A 21216-nucleotide genomic window follows, 5' to 3' on the forward strand; every position below is an offset into this window, starting at 1 on the left:
GATGATTTATCCAAAACCCCAAACAAATGTCGAAACGGAAGTTCGTTGAAGTGTAGAAGGCAAACAAACCAATGCAATGGTCTTTTTAGCAGCAATTCGAATCTTCGTATAATTCCACCGTGTGTGCCAGTGTTTGTTGGCTCACCGTCAGTGCATATGCCAATCAATGCATCCAGAGATATGTTTTTATCGTTGAAAAATTCATTCAATTTTGTTGTTTTGTATTCAGCACTTTCCTCACCAGTCTTGCGTAACCAATCAATCGAGAATTCGGTTCTCTCAAAATAACAAGGTGAGGTTCTTTTACCATCCTACTATGATACTTACCATCAATTTTTTCTCTCGTATAAGTATCATCTTTTCTGCCGTCGAATGAAAACGCTATTAAACTGGAATCATCAAACCTTTTGCGGAGCACTATTCGTCTGCATTTCTCTCTTTCTCTACGAACTTTCGATTTATCCATGATGAGAGGTTCGCCATGCTGATCTTTCATTTCAAAATCTTTGAAAAGACTGGTTGCCATTGCTGACGCTACTCTATCAGACACACCAAATCTGTCACACATCAAGGCAAAGTTAAAACAATCGTATCTTTCTGTGTATTGTGAACTTGTGCTTCTATTCATAACATCTTCATCAACCGTCATCGGTACGTCTACGTATGTTGTATCATCGGGATCTTCGTATGTTGGCATTGTTGGCATTGATGACGATGTCCCTTGCTCTTCAATTTCCATCAGAAATGCATCAATTGTTAGTCTTCTCTGTTTATGTTGATCGTGCATAAACTCTTTGAGGCGTTCTGGAACCAAACCGCAGTTACATTGAGCTGCCGTCAAATCGCATTAACATGCTCCAATATAAAAAATTTCGTTCAGAGTACCGGTAAACACTAAAAGGTCTCTATTCGTCTTCTTAATTTCGGCTTGGTATTTGTCAACCAATCTATTCAATTTAACAGCAACATATTTTTTTGAAATTATTTCCATACCAAGTTTTTCTCAAATTCCAACCAACCTATCTGTTACGTGATTAGAGAATTGTTTATAAGAAAACTTTTTTTGTTCTGTTTTTGCACGTTCGCTTAAGTAAAAATAATATCTCAAGATATCCAGATCGGTTGGTAAATTAATATCATTCAAATCAGAAGACACACCCAAAACAGCAACATCATGCTTGGGTATATGACTCATTGGGTTTTCGATAGCTGATGATGTTGTTGCTATTTCATCTTGCGGGTTCATTGTAAACTAAAAAAATATATTTTGACTTTAACAATTTTCACTTTCACTTTCAGGTTTTTATTTTAGGTGTTGACTCTTTGGCGGACGATGTAGAATGATTTATGTTGACGTTTCTATCCTATACGAAACCTACACTAGTTCTACACAGAGTGAATAGATAGAGTGACGCAGAGAGAAATTCAGTCAAAACAGCAACACGGTTTTTTTATGTATCCACCAAAATATTTTTCTGGCAGCCCCTTTTTGCTCAAGTTCCAGTTGACTTCAACGGAGTGTTGTTATTGTCAGAGTGAAAAGATAGTTATTGTATTTAAATTTAAAACAAGTTCGTTTGATAAAGTTTGATAGAGATAGATAAAATGAAGTGCGTTTTGTGTAATAACAAAAAACAGTAAGGAATGTGAGTTTTTTTCGGTTCCCGAAGAATCCGATTGTGAGGAAACAGTGGATGGATTGTTGTTGCCTCCCAGCAGACTATTTCATTGACGAAAACACCCGACTTTGCAGTGTTCGTTTGGTTTTTCTGGTTTCACATATTAACAAATATTAACATTACCATATTATATCTACTTTGCCCAAAAACTCTAAGTCATATGATATCCGCGGTCACTTATCCGGATAGTCCCAGCACTATTGGGAACCGAGTTTCTCGACTAACGACAATAATCGTGCCGTAGTTTCCGTGCCGTACACAGTATTACTTGCAACATTAGGTATTATGTAAAAATTCGAATGTAGTTAGTCAGGTTATTATGACTGAGAATGGGCTTTAACAACGGAACTTGATGAGTGGAAGAGGATGGTCGTAAGACAAAATTGGTAATTCAAAAAAATCAAACGAAACCGCGGGAAAACCGTGGAGTTACTCAGGCTCAACAAAAAATGACCTAAATACGACTTTTAACTGATACATGTCCGAAAAAGTATCATCTCAAGAAGTTAGGCAGACTCGATTATGAGCGGTGCCGCTTCGGCAGACTTGAAAACGACACCTCGGAAACTACTCTGTGAATGCGTATGTCGAATACAACACAGGCTGCGTATCCTCGGTAAAGAATTCCAAAGTCCTTCTCAGATATTATACTTCATTCGAAGTGTGTGCCTGCCTGGTATATATGTTCGAATCAAATTGAACATCAGCTCCATATCAGTTATGTGCCAAATTGAATGCATTTAGAGTAAGGCGGAGCATACCACAATAGATCTACTCTCAATAGTCGCAGTGGTTTAGTCTCGTCAGGAAAAAAAAAACAAGGGCTGGAAATTGCGTACGATCGAGTAGAACTCGCCACCGCATCCAACTCAGAACGGTTATCCTCTACAGCCATGGGGCATGGATAAAGCTTGTGGAGGCCCAATGCGTCCTTGCGGTCTTTGAGCGGATGGTGTTGTGGACCACCTTGGGTGGAGAACGGAGTGTGCAGAAGACGACTGCACCACGAACTGCAGGAGCTGCTTGGGGAGCCATCTATCGTCCACACCGGTAACATTGGCAGGTTTGGTGGAACGGGCACGTCGTAAGAATGTCAGACGACAGGGGCACAACGGGCAAAATGGATCAATCAGGTGGAAGCTGACCTACGGACCCCACCCAGGCTATACAGTGGAGTGGAGACGACACTTACGTACAGCACAGGCTTGGGACTGTTTGGCAAGGTAACTGTCAACTGTAAGATTCATTTACTATGAATTTTACAGATGATGGCTATTTTTAACTCTAAGTTTACCTCTAATCCGATATTTAAAATCCGGGTTATTGTTTGTAAACAAAAGCGTTTGCCTTATTGGTAACCAAACTCTGTACCGAGCTTCGGACCGATGCCAAGCCAGCTCGAACTGGAACGGATTGGAGCATCAGAGTGGTTACATCACGAGTGAAATGTTAGTTATTATATTAATTATTAGACGGATATTTTAAATACCGATTCAATTACCGTCATCTTTATCTTCAATCTTTCGCGCAAATCAATGGACTTATTGCGGAATGAGCTCGGTGAGCAATTCATCTCACGAAATGGACCCTAGATCATGCGATTTAACACCGCTAGATTATTTTTGGTGGGGCTACGTTAAGTCTTTCGTCTATGCGGATAAGCCAACAACAATTTCAGCCTTGGAAGACAACATTACACGCGTTATTCGCGAGATACCAGCCGAAATGCTCGAAAAAGTGACCCAACATTGGACTTTTCGTATGGACCATTCAAAATGCGTTTTTTTAAAGAAAAACCAAATTCTCAGAAAATCACCCTTTAGTTTGAACCTGAGTGAGAAGTATTTTCAACATAAGTAAGCGCTCAGTACTTATGTTAAATGAGATCAAATTAAACAACAGGAGGTCAGGTAAAAGGAACATAACCAACTAGTTTTTAATTGAAGAATGCTTTAAAGAAAAAAAAATGTTGAAATAACGTTGGAATTACATTGTTAGGATACAATAGATGCTTTAGAAAGTAATTTGTCAACAATGTGTGAATAACTGTCAAGGAGTTATGAGGTTTCGTGACGCCAACGGATACTTCCCCGCTGTGCTTCCATTGTTCTTCGTGTTTAAAATATGGCAATCGCATACTTCTTCAATAAACCATATGCCTTTTTCAAATTTATTTTGGAATTTAGGTCACAGTGTAGGTAACGTTCAAATTTGATAATGATGTACAAAGTAGATATATTATATCATCATAGTTCCTGATAACTATATTATTTTAATAATCTCCTTAACCCTTTAGTGCCCAAGCTATTGATTTTGATGAAAAATCTCAGAACGCTGATTTAATGGTCAGATTTGTGTCAAAAAAAATAATTCTATTCAAATAGTTTATAAACAGTGAAACCCGTCAAATGGCGGGGTTGGGCAGGTAGGCGAAAAAAAGCTGCGAAAATCAATTTTTAATAGACATTTTTTCTTAGTCAAAATGTTCTTGGTGAAACTACAACTTAGAAAAAATTAAATGAGAGGCCTAAAAGTGGCATTTTTGGTGTTGCTGCGCATTTTGTACCTTTGTTAATGCAGATCTCTCGAGTGTTTTTAAGTTAACTTCGAACTCAAAGAAGACAATGATTTTTAGAAAAATAAACTTTTTAAGATTCTGAATTTCGATTTCTCTTGAAAAATATGAAATTCATTGAAAAAGTCCTAACTAGCTTGCAGATAGACATTACACTTAATGCAAGTGCCCCATGTGCCTGGTTTATTCTTATCATGTTCCAGAAAGTGTTCTGTCGTACCTAATGTGAAATGGTCAAAAAATGAACGTTTTGGTATTATAGATATATTGAAGTAGATTAAATTTGAACCATTTGTATGGTGTGCTAAGATCTTTAGAAAACCCACTGCAGGTTTTCAAAGACAAGATTATAATCTGCGTTACTGATTTTGCCAGGCGTCGTCCCTTTGGAAAACACTATTTTCCAAAGAAAAAAACTTGATGTATTAGTTTCCTTAACTTCTACAATAAATTAACCAAAAACTACAATATTCTTTCTACCAACTAATAATTTTATTGTTTGTTTTTACCAATAAATGAGAGAATACCAGTGATTTCCATTTCACTGTCCGCTGAAAATATTTTTTTTCTGATTTTTACGATTTTTTTGTTTTTAGCAACTGATTTATCGGGTAAATTAATCCGATTCAACAAACAAAGTATTTAGATAGATAAAACTAAGAAGACGTGAATTTAAATAAGAAGGAAACGATGAAGCCCGTCGAAAGGCGGGCTTGGGAACTAGAGGGTTATTATCAATAAACACTTTTTCAAGTTAGCATCTCTTCGGAAACCCACTGTGGTAAACACGAAGCGCCTGCATTTAGATAAGCTAGGTTTGATAAACAGCGAAGTGCGGTGCGTTACGTTATCTGCTACGTTACTCTTCACCACGATCGTGAATGAGCATAGTGAGTGGTTATATATATAGTGGTTGATATTTGTTGACACTCTTGAGTGAAAGTGAAAAATAGCATCCATAAACGTTATTTTTTACAATCCTTTCAGAGTTCTCCCTTCCCGCTTTTTGCATGGAAGTGAACTGTCAAAACATCTCATTATATTTCATGCAATGGAAGCAAGACAACAAAATCAGTTTATCAGTTAACGAAGATTGTCAAGGCATCGGTCAGTGGCAGTGAAAAAGTGTTTCGGTGAGGTTTATTTTGGTTGAGTGGACTGTTTGTTTTTCTTTTTCGCTTTGAAGTGAAGATCATTTGGTTGGATTTGTCGTCAAATTTTATTCCGTAACCGTGAACAATGCGCGCGATCTATTTCATCTGAGTATAACAGCACGTTACTAGGAAGAAAATCTAGTGTATCTGAAAGAGTGCTGCGATCATTGGCAGTGAAAATTGAAAATGATTGGCTGTAATTTTCGAAGAATTTTGCTGGGGAAAATGACTTTTATCAGCACTGATAGTGAGTAGGTATTTGGGACGCTTGTGATTTGCTTTAGGTTCACTGCATCGAGTAAGGAATGGGTTTGGAAATATGGAAAGGAAACACTTATGAAATGCTTTTTTTTTAATTTTCTAACTAGACCTTAGCAATCAATAGAAAGAACATTATTGTTTAAGGGGGGACCCTTCTCTGGAAAGTTGAAAAATAATAATTTTTTGTGATTTGTTTTTCAGATGTTTTGGGGTAAGGTTAAGTGTTAAGTGTATTTTGGCTATTGATTAAGGTATTTTAGCTATTGATTTTGAGCTCCACAAGCTTCGACTACCCTTAAGACTGTTTTTCCAAAAGTCATGACGTGTACGAACTGTTTGCAGTTAGGGCACACGAAAACCCACTGCAATAAGAAATCTAAGTGCTCCAAGTGTGGTGAAATCTCCGAGATTAACCACACTTGTAGCGAACGGGACGTAAAATGCTGTCTATGTGGAGGTAAACCACATAAAACAGAAGCGTGCCCAACATATAAATCACGCTCAGAAGCGTTGAAAAAAGCGACCAAGAAACGCTGTAAGCAGTCATTTGCACAGATGCTAAAGACTGCCTTACAGGAACAGGAAAATCCATACTCCAGCTTGGAAAATGACGAATCCAATGATGATGAAGAGACATATCAACCGCTTCCGTCAAGCGGAGCAGTGCGAAAACGGCCCAACGCGTCCTGTCCTAAACTTCCTAGAAAGGAGCAGAAAAAGACGCTTACAGACACTCCAAGAGGAACCCCTCCTAAGCAAAACAACGCAAAATCGTCACCTCCAGGATTCAAACTTAATCCCGAGGCTAACAATTTCGAAAAAGAGTTTCCCAAACTACCAGGAAAACAATCTGCTTCCTCCACGAAACAGTCATCGGAATCTGAAATACCGGCCACTGATGGGCGAATTTCATTCAAAATGATCGTTGAATGGATATTTACCACTTTTGGTCTATCTGATTCCCTTAAAAGTATGATTTCGGCTTGGCTTCCAACAATCTGCATGTTGGGTAAGCAACTAAGCACCAAATGGCCCCTCCTCGCGTTCGTATCCTTCGATGTCTAAATCAGACAACAGAAGTGACGAATCGACAACAAGGATCATACAATGGAATTGTAGAAGTTTGATCCCCAAATTAGATAAATTTAAACTTCTGGTTCACGATAGCAAATGCGCTATTTTCGCGCTATCTGAAACATGGTTTTCAACTGATACGACACTAGCCATACCAGACTTCAATATCATCCGTTTAGACCGAGGAAACTCTTATGGCGGAGTGCTCCTTGGTATCAAAAAATGCTACACATTCTTCCGTATTCCTCTCCCAGTAATTGACGGTATAGAAATTGTTGCTTGCCATATAACAATTGCTGGTGAGGGCCTCACTGTCGCATCAGTTTACATTCCGCTTAGAGCTACTATTAACCGGGTGCAGCTGACAGAAATAGCTGAACTGCTTCCGACTCCACGCCTTATCCTGGGAGATTTCAACTCTCACGGTACGGCGTGGGGAGCACCCAGGGATGACAGCCGTGCTGTTCTCATTGAAAGTTTGTTGGACGACTTCGATCTGACCCTATTGAACATACCTGGGTTAGCTACGAGAATAGCAAGGCCTCCAATACGAGAGAGCACATTAGACTTGTCGATGTGCTCCTCCTCAATAGCTTTGGACTGCAAATGGGAGATCATTCAAGATTCCCACGGTAGCGACCATTTGCCAATCAGTATTTCGATTATGAGCAGGCTCCATTCTGCTACCACAGTCGAAGTAGAGTATGATCTTACCCGGAATATTGATTGGGAAAAATTCTCGAACATAATATCCCAGGGTCTCGAAACAAACGAAGAGCTTTCCCCATCTGACGAATACAACTTCCTTGCAACATTAGTGCTAGAAAGCGCGTTGCAATCTCAGACGAGGCCCGCCCCTGAGAACAAGTTGAAAATTCTTCCCAACAAACAATGGTGGGACAAAGATTGCACCAAGATGAAAAAAGCTCTGAAAGCATCATACTTAGCATTCAGGAATGGTGGCTCAATTGAGCTTTATGATCAGTTTAGGGAGCTGGAAATAAAACAGTCTAAGCTACACAAACTGAAAAAAAGATCGTACTGGCAAAATTTCATAAGCACGTTACCCAGAGATGCTTCTATGAGTTATCTCTGTAATACGGCTCGAAAAATGCGCAATAGGTCCGACAACAATGAGGCTAATGAATACTCTGAACGTTGGATCTATGATTTCGCGAAAAAGGTATGTCCAGATGCAGTTCCATCACAGCAGAAATTCAGTGACACAACGGCGATTGAAGAACCTGAATTTTCAATAATGGAATTCTCGATTGCCCTCGCGTCTTGCAAGAACAAGGCTCCAGGACCGGACAGGATCAAATTTAATTTGATGAAAAACCTGCCGGCTTCAGCCAAGATACGATTTCTTAAACTGTTTAATAAACTTATCAGGAACAATATGGTCCCGAAAGCTTGGAGACAGGTTAAGATTATCGCAATCAAAAAGCCAGATAAACCTGCCGCAGATCACCGCTCGTACAGGCCGATTGCGATGCTCTCATGCATACGCAAACTGCTTGAAAAAATGATCCTGCGTAGGCTCGGCAGCTGGGCGGAATCAACTAACCAACTATCAAAGACCCAGTTCGGCTTTCGTAGGGGCAAGGGCCCTAAAGATTGCCTGGCATTGCTAGCCACAGAAGCGGAAATGGCTCTTGGCAGCAAACAACAAATGGCTTCGGTCTTCTTGGACATCACAGGCGCATTTGATTCAGTTTCAATCGAAATTCTTCCGAGAAACTGCATCAAAGAGGATTCTCCCCTATATTGACAAACTTTTTGATCAACTTGCTGTCTGAAAAGCATTTACTTTTCAACCACGGTTCTTCAACAATAACACGAACAAGCTACATGGGTCTCCCCCAAGGCTCTTGTCTGAGTCCGCTGTTGTACAACTTCTGCATCAGTGACATCGATACATGCTTGACGGACGGCTGCACGATGCGCCAGTTAGCTGACGACTGTGTAGTTTCAGTCACAGCGTCTCTAGCCGCAGACATGAAGAACAGCCGGCAAAACACGCTCGACAATCTGACCGTTTGGGCCAGTTGTCTTGGAATCGAGTTCTCGCTTGAAAAAACGGAGATGGTAGTCTTTTCAAAGAAAAGCGACCACCACCTCGTTTTGAGCTAGTTCTGTTCGGAAGACCCATCACTCAGTCACCTAGCTTCAAATATCTCGGAGTATGGTATGACTTTAAGTGCACCTGGGAAAAACGTGTGAATTACCTGAAGCAAAGTTGCCAACCGAGAATTAATTTTCTTCGGATGGTAACAGGAACATCATGGGGAGCACATCCAGAGGATTTGATACGACTCTACCAAACCAAGATTCTGCCCGTAAAAGAATACGGTAGCATATGCTTCAGAGGTGTCGCAGCTTCACACATGCTGAAGTTAGAGAGGATACAATACCGTTGTTTGCGTATCGCTCTAGGTTGCATGCAATCGACACGTACCATGTCTCTAGAGGTCATTGCGGGAGTACTACCACTTAAAGAGGGGCTTTTCGAGCTGGCTCTCCGTTTTCTCATCAGATCGGAGATAGCAAACCCAATGCTAATCGAAAACTATGAGAAATGTTTGGAAATTGTTCAAAAACCCTGTATGTCAGTATACCAGCGGTTCATGTCTATGGAGATGAAACCTTCGGCTGTTGCTCCATACCGTGAGATTTCACCATCGCTTAACAATTCTTCTGTTGTATTTAATTTGACGATGAAACATGAAATCCATGGAATCCCCGAACACCTCAGACCAACAGTTGTGCCATCAATATTTTCGGCAAAATTTGGTCACCTTCCAGAAGATAGTTCCTTCTTCACGGACGGATCTGTAATGGATGGACATTCCGGATATGGCGTTTTCAACACGAATCTTCGCATATCCCGCAAATTGGCACAACCTTGCTCCATATACGTAGCTGAATTGGCTGCCATACTCAATTCGCTGCGAATTATCGAGCTCAAAACACCAGGCAATTATTTCATCTTTTCGGACAGCCTCAGTTCTATCGAAGCTCTCCGATCGATTAAACTGGTCAAGCACCCGTCCTATTTCCTCCCGGAAATTAGACGGATATCAGAAGTGCTGGTTGATGGGTCCCCTCTCATTGCTCAATTCCAGGCAATGAAGAAGCTGATTTATTAGCGAAAAGGGTGGCCAGAGAAGGAGATATATTCGATAGACCGATCACCTATACCGAGTATCTTCACCTGCCTCGACAAATGGCCCTGGCAAACTGGCAGGAAAGGTGGGATAAAGACGACCTTGGGCGATGGATGCACTCGATCTCGCCCAAAGTGTCTACAAAAGCTTGGTTCAAAGGGTTAGATTTAACTCGGGATTTCATTCGTGTTATTTCGCGCCTAATGTCCAATCACTATGTTGCAAACGCACACCTCTATCGAATTAACTTTTTTTTTTTATTCTCGCTTATTTTCCGTCGGTCTAGTTCCGCCACTGTTGTGGCCAATCACCGACGCCCAGGGAGGTGACTCCTCACCCAGGACCCTAACTCACGACCCGTTTATTAACGAACCGGCGCCAACGGCTTTACTTCCTCATGCGATGGAAGGCGTGATCCCAGAGATTTTTCGCCTCAGAAAATCTCCCGGTGTCGGCTAGGATTGAATCTAGACCAGTTGGGTTGGTTGTGAGTGGATCACGCCACCTCACAACCATCGACACCTATGTCGGCGGTGGGATTCGAACCGAGGCGTCGAGCGTGGTTGGTGGAGACGTTACCAACCACACTAGGCCCCCGCTCTATCGAATTAACTTGGTCGATAGTAATCTGTGCGAATGTGGAGGATACGAAGACATCGACCACATAGTTTTCGTATGCCCAAAGTATCATAGAGCAAGGACCAAGCTTAAAGATTCTCTCAAAAAACAGAAAGTGACGTCTACAATGCAGGTACGGGATGCACTTGCTAGTCGCAACCCCGCGCTTGTAATACCTATTTATGACTTTTTAAAAGATATTAAATATCAAATTTGATTATCTCCTTGCTTTTTCTCCTTATTTCTCCCAACACAACTACCCTCCAAAAGTTTCACACTAATTCTGTTCCTTTTTTCTCCTTTCTTGTGTTATTCTTTTTAGAGAAACATGAATCATTGCTTCTTTCTGAGAGACATGATCCACCGAACTTAGGTATAAGTTTTGATTTCGAATAGATAAGGAACCATCACACCTCAACGAACAGTATTAAGAATTGATATTTACACATACAGAGAAGAACTTTAATGTTATTGTTAGTCGTAGGTTTATATGACATGTATTTTTAAATTGTGTTTTGAAGTAGAATACTTCTCTCAGGAAGTTCGTCTACATAGGGATGTAAAATGAAAATCTAAAACCAAAAGAAGTGAAAAATATGTCCAATTTCAAATGCTAATAAATCGGTTAGTATTCGATGGATTTCCTTCGTTCTTGCAGCAATAGATAGGAAAATCTTCTAAGATTCTTCCCAAATGCAGAAAATTGTAATTTTATTATTCAAACTATTGTACTATTGAACATAGTCAAGCCTTGTCAAAACGGAAAATGCGACCTCTGATTGGTCGTTATATGATTGCTCCCCAAGCACGGTCGACAGAATCATAGACCTTGCCATTTAAAATGTGCAATTTGGCCTATATAAGAGCCTGTTTCACTCGAAGTCGCTCATTATAATTCTAGACAGCAACAGGAGCAGTCCTCCCTGTCCTGTGGTATGGCAACGGATAGCGGAGCGCGTCTCAGCATCGATAGCAGGACCAGGTGATGCAGGGCAGTGGATACCAATGGCAATGGAAGCGTCCACTACTGTGGCAACGGGGATAGCGCAGCGGTTGACGTTAGTCTCAGCATCTATATAAGCAGGGCCAGCTGATGCAGTGTGGCATTTCAGTGAAATGCTGTCTCTGAGCGATAGCAGGCACACTAGCAAATGCATCCATTGAAAAGAATGTTCTGGAAAATTTTTCAGTGTTTATTTCCCCGTAATAACGCAAAGATGTGGTCGGCATCTTATCAAACATTGAATAAAACAACAAATTGTCCTTTTCAGGATGAAATTAAAACCTAATTGAAGAGTTAATATTCTCTCTTAAATCAATTTACAGTTTCAAGAAATTTGGAACAGGTTTCAGTCATGAGCACAACATCCGAAAAGCTTTCATTATCAGCATAAAAAATAATTTTTCGCATAATCAAAATTCAAAAACTATCAAGTCCAAATCATGACAAGCAACTACATTATTGAGAATGGTCAATCCTTGTTGAAGCGCGAAATTTGACTGATCTGATAAGTCGTTAATATGATTGTTTCCCAAGCACGGTCGACAGAATCATAGATCGTGCCATTTTAAATTTGCTATTTGTCTGTATAAGAGTAAGGATATCAACTGAAATGGCTATCGATAGTTATCGATTGTTGTTTATTGAAATCCGACAACAATCGATGATTTCCTACAACTATAGATAGGTTTTTCATTCCTATATAAGAGCCTGTTTCCCCCGAAGCCGCTCATTATAATTCTAGACTGCGACAACAGCAGCAGTGCAGTGGATACCAGGCGGATAGCGGTCACTGCATAGCAAAGAATAGTGCACTAGTTGCAGCGGATATCAGCATCGATAGCAGCTGGGCCAGCTGATGCAGGGACAGTGGATACCAATAGCGGCGTATAGCAGCCAAAACATTGGCATGGCTACGGATAGCGTAGCAGTTGCAGCGGGCTTAGCATCTATAGCAGCTGATGCAGTGAGACACTTTGTGAAATGCAGTCTCTGTGCGATAGCGGGTACTAGTAAATGCATTCAATGTAAAGTTGACACATTTTGACAACACATGAGCTGTCTAGTTTTGAGTGTTAAATCAGCTTTTCACTGTTTATTTTATCACAAGGAATAATTTATTCTCACTGTCAGTGGTATCGCCAAGATGTGATCGGTATCTTATTCGATATTGAATTGAACAAAAAAATTAAAAAATGACTGACACGCAAGCAGCCGGGTTTTCTTTCTTGTAAAAGTATTCTACTTCATCCTTGCGATCGTGGCTTTGCACACAACCCTCCTGTAATTTTTTAAAAGAGAAAAGATGAGAGGGTTTTTATGCCTGTTTGAGGAGGAGCAGTCGGGATACAGGCTCTACTCAAGCTGGCTTTTCCCTACTCCAAAAGACATTCGGCCCCGTTATGCTTCGCGGTTGGGCCTAAATAAATATTAGAGTTATAAAAAAAAGGTATATTTGAAGATGTTTTTTGCATGTCGTGGGTAATGATATACGGTGATGACTATTACGCTGTTGGCAGCTTTTTTTTTTTGAAACCATGATTTTTCTCAGCATCTACTGAAACGATTTGACTTGTTACTTAGTCGTTTTTCAATATCTGAATTTATCAAAGTTTTATGATTTTTTAAATAGTGATTTTTCATGAAAAATAACTATTTTCTTACTAAAATGGCCGCCATTTTGACAATTTTTGGAATTTTTAAAAACGGCTATGTAACAAGTTAGATAACCCATTTTTGCATGCTAAAAAAATTCCAGCTAAATCGGTTTAGTAGATGCTGAGAAAAACTTACCACCAGTTAGGTACTGATTCAGAGAGAGCATCTACGTTCCCAGCTGCCCACAGCGTAATACTTATCATATTTACATTCACGATATGCAAAATTAATCTTCCAATATACCTTAATCAATAACCAAAATACCTGAACACTTCACTTTACCTTAACCCGTAAAGACCCGGGACGGAACTTTTTTTTAGAAAATGGTCGTTCTCAGCGATGCTGCGGCCGATTTGAGTAAACTCGGAATATTATTCAAGGGGAATAGTTGCTCTAAGTTTTAGTAAGGGTGCCACCCCTCTGAACCCCTCCCAGTTTATGTGAGACCCAAATATGTCTGTGCCTTTTTTTATTTTTTCCTACTGATTGAACAAACGCATGGATTTATCATACGTATCAAATGTCCTTTGCATCAAATCATGTCGAGTAGATGAAATACGATTAACAAAAGTAAATTTTGAAGTTACCAAATTATTTCAGTGCAAAATCACATAACTACGTATTTTCATAGAAAGTCAAAAAACATGTTCTACTGAGGAAGATTGTAGCTGTGTCCTTCAAGTTTTCTACTCTACATTTTTAGAATTAGGTCTTCTAAGTCCAAATATGTTAAAAGATTCATTCTAGCATATACAGATTTTGAGAAAAACAAGTTTGAATTCACTAAAGTACGAATTTTCATGGAAATTCGATTTTCTCAGTCTCTCACAGTAGGTTTCTATTTTGTTTTTCCATTTTTCAACTATACATTTTTAGAAAAAGGTCTCCTGAATTCGAATATGGCGAAAGATTTATTCTAGCATGAACAGATTTTGAGAAAAACAAGTTGATATCACTAAAGTACGAATTTTCATGGAAATTCGATTTTCTCAGTCTCTCACAGTAGGTTTCTATTTTGTTTTTCCATTTTTCAACTTTACATTTTTAGAAAAAGGTCTCCTGAATTCAAATATGGCGAAAGATTTATTCTAGCATGAACAGATTTTGAGAAAAACAAGTTTGAATTCACTTAAGTACGAATTTTCATGGAAATTTGATTTTCTCAGTCTCTCACAGTAGATTTTTGTTTTATTTTTCCATTTTTTAACTTTGCATTTTTATAAAAGGTCTCCTGAATCCAAATATGGCAAAAGATTTATTTTAGCATGAACTGATTTTGAGAAAAACGAGTTTGAACTCACTAAGGTACTAAGGTACTCACTAAGGTACACTAAGGTACACACTAACACAAACGTTTTGCGGTGCCAGTGCTCACATCGATTTTTTTTATCTTCGTTGGTTTGGTTAGTTATTCGTAGTTCCGACCGTAGTCTCCGTATAAATTGTCCAAGAAAACAAAAACAAAACTCTATCGTCCGCTTTATTTACTCTAAAGACTAATCACAAGCCACGTGACTCTTTTTTTTGTTTTAAAACTTGAAAGGCTTTAATTTTTTTATCAGTTCGTATATTTCTAAACCAACCCGAAATTCCGTATGGTTTATAAATATACGAATTCTGCTCTATGCTATAAATCAAAACTTTGATACCGAGTTGCTGGTATCTAGTTAGATACAGATATAATTACTTGTCTAAGACGTACATACTTTGATAATTTTAACCATGTTTCACTCAAAATCTGTTCATGCTAGAATAAATCTTTCGCCATATTTGAATTCAGGAGACCTTTTTCTAAAAATGTAAAGTTGAAAAATGGAAAAACAAAATAGAAACCTACTGTGAGAGACTGAGAAAATCGAATTTCCATGAAAATTCGTACTTTAGTGAATTCAAACTTGTTTTTCTCAAAATCTGTTCATGCTAGAATAAATCTTTCGCCATATTTGAATTCAGGAGACCTTTTTCTAGAAATGCAAAGTTGAAAAATGGAAAAACAAAATAGAAACCTACTGTGAGAGACTGAGAAAATCGAATTTCCATGAAAATTCATACTTTAGTGAATTCAAACTTGTTTTTCTCAAAATCTGTTCATGCTAGAATAAATCTTTCGCCATATTTGAATTCAGGAGACCTTTTTTCAAAAATGTAAAGTTGAAAAATGGAAAAACAAAATAGAAACCTACTGTGAGAGACTGAGAAAATCGAATTTCCATGAAAATTCGTACTTTAGTGAATTCAAACTTGTTTTTCTCAAAATCTGTTCATGCTAGAATAAATCTTTCACCATATTTGAATTCAGGAGACCTTTTTCTAGAAATGCAAAGTTGAAAAATGGAAAAACAAAATAGAAACCTACTGTGAGAGACTGAGAAAATCGAATTTCAATGAAAATTCGTACTTTAGTGAATTCAAACTTGTTTTTCTCAAAATCTGTTCATGCTAGAATAAATCTTTTGCCATATTTGAATTCAGGAGACCTTTTTTCTAAAAATGTAAAGCTGAAAAATGGAAAAACAAAACAGAAACCTACTGTGAGAGACTGAGAAAATCGAATTTCCATGAAAATTCGTACTTTAGTGAATTCAAACTTGTTTTTCTCAAAATCTGTTCATGCTAGAATAGATCTTCCGCCATATTTGAATTCAGGAGACCTTTTTCTAGAAATGCAAAGTTGAAAAATGGAAAAACAAAATAGAAACCTACTGTGAGAGACTGAGAAAATCGAATTTCCATGAAAATTCGTACTTTAGTGAATTCAAACTTGTTTTTCTCAAAATCTGTTCATGCTAGAATAAATCTTTTGCCATATTTGAATTCAGGAGACCTTTTTTCTAAAAATGTAAAGCTGAAAAATGGAAAAACAAAACAGAAACCTACTGTGAGAGACTGAGAAAATCGAATTTCCATGAAAATTCGTACTTTAGTGAATTCAAACTTGTTTTTCTCAAAATCTGTTCATGCTAGAATAGATCTTCCGCCATATTTGAATTCAGGAGACCTTTTTCTAGAAATGCAAAGTTGAAAAATGTAAAAACAAAATAGAAACCTACTGTGAGAGACTGAGAAAATCGAATTTCCATGAAAATTCATACTTTAGTGAATTCAAACTTGTTTTTCTCAAAATCTGTTCATGCTAGAATAAATCTTTCGCCCTACTTGAATTCAGGAGACCTTTTTCTAAAAATGTAAAGTTGAAAAATGGAAAAACAAAATAGAAACCTACTGTGAGAGACTGAGAAAATCGAACTTCCATGAAAATTCGTACTTTAGTGAATTCAAACTTGTTTTTCTCAAAATCTGTTCATGCTAGAATAAATCTTTCGCCATATTTGAATTCAGGAGACCTTTTTCTAGAAACGCAAAGTTGAAAAATGGAAAAACAAAATAGAAACCTACTGTGAGAGACTGAGAAAATCGAATTTCCATGAAAATTCGTACTTTAGTGAATTCTAACTTGTTTTTCTCAAAATCTGTATATGCTAGAATGAATCTTTTAGCATATTTGGACTTAGAAGACCTAATTCTAAAAATGTAGAGTAGAAAACTTGAAGGACACAGCTACAATCTCCCTCAGTAGAACATCTTTTTTGACTTTCTATGAAAATACGTAGTTATGTGATTTTGCACTGAAATAATTTGGTAACTTCAAAATTTACTTTTGTTAATCGTATTTCATCTACTCGACATGATTTGATGCAAAGGACATTTGATACGTATGATAAATCCATGCGTTTGTTCAATCAGTAGGAAAAAATAAAAAAAGGCACAGACATATTTGGGTCTCACATAAACTGGGAGGGGTTCAGAGGGGTGGCACCCTTACTAAAACTTAGAGCAACTATTCCCCTTGAATAATATTCCGAGTTTACTCAAATCGGCCGCAGCATCGCTGAGAACGACCATTTTCTAAAAAAAAGTTCCGTCCCGGGTCTTTACGGGTTAAAGATTTGAAAAAAAAAAAACGGAATTTCAATATTTTTCGACCTTCCAGAGTAGGAGTAGGGTTAACGTGCAAGTGTGGCAGCTTTACATTAAAATTAGTTGAAAATAGTAGGAGGGTGGTAACCAAGACACGACCGCATAGTTGATGTAGGACTACAATAATTTTATAATTTTATTTTGAAGCTATGTTTGATTTGAGCTCGTTTTACTTTTGTAGTTTGCTTGATTTATTTTAACCAATTTAAGCTCAACATCTTCCAAAAGGAAGGTGTTTTGGTTCCGGTGGCCATTTCTACTGTTAAGGTCGTCTTTGACCATTTAAAAAGTCAAAAAAGTCATGAAAAAAACCGTTCATTATTGGCATGGTTCGATTTTGGCAACAGACAAAATTCTGAGGTGTTGCCAAAATCGAACGGGGTCTGTATTTTGATTATTTCTTTGCAGCACTCTATCTTAGAAGAAAAAATATTCTCTTTAACATTCACAATGGTCCAGAAACCAAATTTAGGAGAAAATTTGGGTCTAGAGCTCTATAGCAATGTTTTAGAAAAAAAACTTTATTTTACAAAGTTACTTAAAATTATTGGAGCTATAAAATTGTAAAACAAGGTTTTCTATCTACAAAAATAAAAAAGTTAGATACTTGATTTTCCCCTAAATTTGGTTTCTGGACCATTGATGAATACCTTTCATTCTAATACAGCGAATTTTCTTTAATGCGCGAAAAGGCAACCTTCTATAAACTATTTAATTGAGTACGATTTAGTAGAAATTAAACTTCCTCCTATATCTATTTGTCTTGTTGAAGTTGGCTCACTCACCGATCACAAAGCGGCAAAGATGTCACATAAATTTTTTTCCTGTAATTACAAGCTCGTGGAAAAAATATCGATAACGATTCACAGTTTTAGTAGAAAATGTATATTCACAGAAAATTTGAAATTGACATAGAATTTTATGAACATGTTAACATTCAATTCAGGTCAATTTAAACATTTTATTAGTATACAGAATCAATCAGAAAAAAATTTGATCAGTTTCAAGATACCAAAGAACAACGAAGATACCATATTTGAAAGTTATATGTCCGTTATCTTCGAAAATAAACTGGGCTAGAGTGATGCACAACATTAGCCTCAGCAATTAATTAATTTGCATAGCGTTGTTCAATTACAAGTAATGTTATGGAAAGTAATATTTTCTTGCAAATGCTAATTCAAAAAAATTTCAATTGAAAAATACAAATACTACATCGGAACTCTAATATCAAGATGAAATGAATTTGGTTTTTCTCTAAACCGCCGCCGCGTGATGCAACTAGTATTGTCATATTGGACTAAATTCATTTAGCTAGTAAAATATAATCATCAGTACAGCTCGTTTAACTACCTATTCAAAGATCTGTACGGAGCATTTTGGTTTTCTATTGTCTTTTAAATACCTTATATTTAGTAATTTAAATAAATCTTAAAAAAGGCAGAGTGTAGAGTCAAAAAATAAACAACGCATTTTGTTGTCCCCGGCGGCGCAGCCTATTTTGCGACATCCGAAAAATTATATTGATTTCTGATATTTGCTGCTATACGAAACAAGAAGAAGAAGAAGACAATTCAAACGGCAATTCGATTGTGTTCCACGCCCCACTGTGCGTCAACAGTGGCAATGTAGTTTTCACTTGGCTTGACTGCACAAAAATGAATATCAAGTTTTCCTGCACTGATAGACGACGAGTAACCAGCACTCTGTTCATACATTACTTGGTGCAGTACTGTTGCCTGTGCCATCATATTCTCCTTCAAGACATCAGTTTTATTAACATTAACATATTTGTTAACAGCAGAACGTAAAACTGTCTGGTAGTGGAGGTGGTTACGAACTTTCCGAAAAAGCTTTACCTTCAAGACATCAATTTAGTCTAGGCTGATGGAAGCTAACATAAGTTAACCTATTGGGACGGGGAGATTCTGTCAAATTTTTTTTGCCACTGCTATACAGGATATCACTGCAGGCAGTTGGTGTCTATTCATGAGGTCTGTGCTAGGCGTGCTCGCATATGATTGGTACATTGTTGGTGAAAATTCGACCTTGAAACTTTTATTCAATTTTCACTGTTTAACAATGAAGTGATAATGAAAATTGAAGAATCACAAAATTGTCCATCATTTTATCAATCCAACGACATATCGATTATTGTAGTCCATCATGTGGTTACATCAGTATAACCGTTTGAAATCTTTCATTCCGTCGTTACATCTTGGTTTTAGTTTTCGCGGAATGTGTCTCGGTATAGTGCGGTTAGACGTAGTCCTACGTCAATAGTTGTTCGTCATATGTACCAGATATGGTTGTTGAATATCTTTTCGATGGTATTTTTGGGTCCCTCTTTTGTATCAAATGCGGAGAGTCCTCCGGTTGTGGCTTTTGCTCATCAATTTATGAAATTTGCGAAAAACAATTGGGTTGTTTTGTTATACACTCATACCTCGATATAAGGCAACCTCGATATAACGTAACTTATTAAGATGTATTGAGCATAGGAAAGGTTTAGAAATACTGATAGGTGATGGGAAATAGGTTTCCACGCATCTTTGAGTAATCTCTTGTATCAATTGAAAAAAATAATTTTTTATTGTTTCTGAAAATATTTCTAAATGGGCATAAGAATGATTTAAAAATACTGATAGGTTATGGAAAATAGGTTTTCGCGCATCTTTGAGTTTCATGAGATTCAAGCATAAATAAAAAAAAATTTTTGCTTCGATATAACGTAACTCGATAAAACGTAACGAAAATAAAAATAAAAATGCCTTTGTAGATTCACGGTATGGATAGGGCTACTGTCGGTAACGTAGTTTCTGATAACCGTTGGTAACAATCGTAGGTAGGTGTAGTTTTAGCCGAGACACATCTTCTACCATATTTGTTGAAAGCTTAGCCACACACTAAGTTTCTTTTACCGAACTCAGCAAACGTTTTACTGAGTTTTCAACAGCTGAGCCATCAGTAATCTGTTCGGTAATTCATTTGCTTAACGAGCGTTCGGTATTTTTTCACTGTGGCTGAAACGTCAAATAAAGAAGATAGCTCAGCAAAAATTTACAAAGCGTCCATCAAAAGTTGCTGCATTAGTCGGCATTTACAAAGCTGATGATTCGTCACAAATTTACAAGTGTTCCGCAAAATGCAACGTAAGCTTTTTCCCGGTTATAATAATATAGATAAATATGAATGTAACTATTCCTATAGCTGCTATTGCAACAGATGACTAATTTTATACAGGTATTTCGGATTTCTCAGACCATTATACTAACGTTTCATGCACATTCTACTAAAACTAGATACGTTTTATATCATGACGAATATAAACTTTTTAATTAAAGACTTTATGTAAATCAATCTACTGTGGTGGTAAATTTGAAAGCACGATACCGCTTTTAGAGTTTTTTGTCCATATGGCTCGTAGAACACTTTAAATAACACAGCCACGAAACTTTTCTGAAAATCTCAAAATGGCAGACTTCTGATGTGCGATTCTGTTATGACAGATGCAGAAAAATTACGTGAAATAAACAAAAGTTCAGTAAACCAATTAGAGATTACTCAGCAACATCTGGATAAGTGCTGATAGATCGTTAAATATTTACTGAACTATAAAAAAGTGCAAAAAATATTCTAGTTTACTGAAGAGGTCAGCTATGTTTTTTGCTGAACTCGTCAAGTGAGTTTTATTGAACAGTATTTCAGCAAAAAAGTTAACCGACATCAGTAATTTTTCAGGAAATTACAGAATGACCAGTAAAATTTCAAGTTTACTGAACGCGACCGTAATAAAAATTACCGAACAATCAAGGCGGAAATAAGTGTGCACAGACACGATTACATGCAAATCAACCGATCTCTCTCAGCCCAATATTTTAGTGCTTCTTGTAACATTATAAAAGGGCATTCCACCATCATAGTTTCCTCTTACTTACTTTCGATCAACCCAATAGCGCGTGTCACGGCCGGTCACCAAATCGATTATTTAGTAGTTGTAAAATTCTAGTAGTTAGTGTAATAAACTTCAGATAGTTCAATAAACGTTAGA

At 37.5% G+C, this 21216-nt stretch overlaps 1 protein-coding gene across 2 annotated transcripts in view; it reads left to right on the forward strand.

Moving 5' to 3' along the window:
- LOC129724274 (D-beta-hydroxybutyrate dehydrogenase, mitochondrial) overlaps positions 1 to 21216 on the forward strand; it is a 196184-nt gene that overhangs the window by 27076 nt on the left and 147892 nt on the right. The gene's annotated exons all lie outside the window — the stretch shown is intronic.

The sequence above is a fragment of the Wyeomyia smithii genome, chromosome 2 (genome assembly GCF_029784165.1).
Source record: "Wyeomyia smithii strain HCP4-BCI-WySm-NY-G18 chromosome 2, ASM2978416v1, whole genome shotgun sequence".
In the NCBI taxonomy this organism is placed as follows: domain Eukaryota; kingdom Metazoa; phylum Arthropoda; class Insecta; order Diptera; family Culicidae; genus Wyeomyia; species Wyeomyia smithii.